Genomic DNA, 2,438 nt, shown 5'->3' with positions numbered 1-2,438 from the left:
GCACTCTACCCAGGGGGACAGCTTGAGGCTACTTCAAAAAAAAAAAAAAAAAGATTTTAGGAGATAAGCCACAATTACAAAGCCTAGCACTTTGGTAAGGGGCTATCTCTACTACCTGGGAACTCCAATTCAATCTCACCCTACCAGTTCTAATAACCAAATGGTGGAAAATAAACATGGTGCAGACCCAACAGAAGAACTCTGGCAACATGAATAACCAGAGTAGATCAACTCACCCACCCCACCCCCGAGAAATGACAAAGGATATACAACTGAAGATGCCATGCATAGACAAATGGCAGCAATGTCAGAAGCCAAATTCAGAATATGGATTGCAAATAAGATAAATAGAATGGAAGAAAAGATAGAAATTGAATTCCAAAGAGTAGTTCTAAAGTTGTCTCAATAAATTAATGAATTCAAAGCCCAAGTCACCAAAGATATGGATATAATGGGAAAATAGATAGCAGAGCTCAAGGAAATGAAAAAGTTAGTTGAAGAACACCAAAATACAATAGAATCTCTCAGTAGAGTTGACCAGGCAGAAGAAAGGATCTCTGAAACTCTGAAGCTTTGAAAACAAAGCTTTTGAACATTCCCAAACACTCAAAGAGGCAGACAAATGGAGAGCAAAAACTGATCATTCCCTGAGAGAGTTGTGGGCTCACTCCAAAAGATCAAACATTCATGTTATAGGAATTCCTGAAGCAGAAAAGGATGGCCCTAAAAGTACGGATGCTCTACTCCAAGAGATTTTGGAGGAGAATTTCCCAAGCATTGCAAGAGATACAGAACTTCAGATAGCAGACAGTTTCAGAACCCCAGCAAGACTCGATCCAAATAAAGCATCTCCTAGACAAATTGTGATTAACTTTGCTAAAGTTAAAGGAGAAAATTCTGCAAGCAGCCAGACTAAAGAAAAGCCTCACCTACAAAGGGAGAAATATCAGAATGACTGCAGATCTCTCAGCTGAAACGTTTCAAGCCAGAAGAGGATGGTCATCGACCTTCAGTCTCCTAAAACAAAACAACTTCCAGCCCAGGATCCTGTATCTAGCTAAACTGAGTTTCATGTGTGATGGAGAAATCAAATACTTTAATGACATAGACATGTTGAAGAAATTTGCCATAACTAAACCAGCTCTCCAGAATATTCATTCTCAGACCCATCCTCCACAATGACTAGTGCAATGCTCTACCTCCAAGGTAAACTCAGCCAGAAATTTTTGAACAAAACCCAACTTCCACAGTGGTGAAAGAATTAAAAATGTCCACTGGACATCCAAAAATCATGACACCCAAAACACAACCAGGCTTATCAATTTTCTCAATTAATGTAAATGGTTTAAATTGTCCTCTAAAGAGGCACAGGCTGACTGACTGGATACATAAACTCAGACCAGATATCTGCTTCATACACGAATCTCACCTTACTTTGAAGGATAAAAATAGACTCAGGGTGAAGGATGGATTTGTATAATACAGGCAAATGGAAACCAGAAAAAAGCAGGGGTTGCAATTTTAGTAGCAGATACAATTGGCTTTAAACCAACAAAGATAAAGAAAGACAAGGAAGGTCACTACATATTTGTCAAGGGAAAAACCCAACATGAAAAGGTTTCAATAATTAACATTTATGCACCCTATCAGAATGTGCCTCAATTCATAAAGCAGACCCTAATGGATATGAACAACTTGATATCTTCCTGCACTATAGTAGCTGGATATTTAACACCCCTTTGATAGTTTTGGATAGATCCTCCAAGAAGAAACTAAAAAAATAAATATTAGACTTAACCCTGACCCTAGAACAAATGGAATTTATAGACCTCTACAGAACATTTCACCCTAATAAAACCAAATATACATTCTTCTCATTAGCTCATGGGTCATCCTCGAAAACAGATCACATCCTAGGACACAAGTCTAACCTCAGCAAATTTAAAAGTATAGACATTATTCCTTGTATCTTCTTGGACCACATGGAATAAAAGTTGAACTCAACAGCAACGGGAATCCTCATACTCAAACAAAGTCATGGAAACTAAATAATCTTAGGCTGAATAATAGCTGGATCAAAGACAAAATTAAGAAGGAAATCACCAAATTTTTGGAACAAAATGATAATGAAGACACAGATTATCAAAACCTCTGGGATACTGCAAAGGCAGTCCTAAGAGGGAAATTTATAGCATTGGAAGCCTTCATTAAGAAAATAGAAATAGGCTCGGCGCCTGTGGCTCAAGTGGCTAAGGCGCCAGCCACATACACCTGAGGTGGCAGGTTCGAATCCAGCCCGAACCCACCAAACAACAATGATGGCTGCAACCAAAAAATAGCCTGGCATTGTGGCGGGCACCTGTGGTCCCAGCTACTTGGGAGGCTGAGGCAGGAGACTCGCTTGAGCCCAGGAGTTGGAGGTTGCTGTGAGCTGTGAT

This window comes from Otolemur garnettii, unplaced genomic scaffold (assembly GCF_000181295.1).
Source record: "Otolemur garnettii isolate 467f Iridium unplaced genomic scaffold, OtoGar3 scaffold00149, whole genome shotgun sequence".
Classification (NCBI taxonomy): domain Eukaryota; kingdom Metazoa; phylum Chordata; class Mammalia; order Primates; family Galagidae; genus Otolemur; species Otolemur garnettii.
This window is presented reverse-complemented; position numbering follows the sequence as displayed.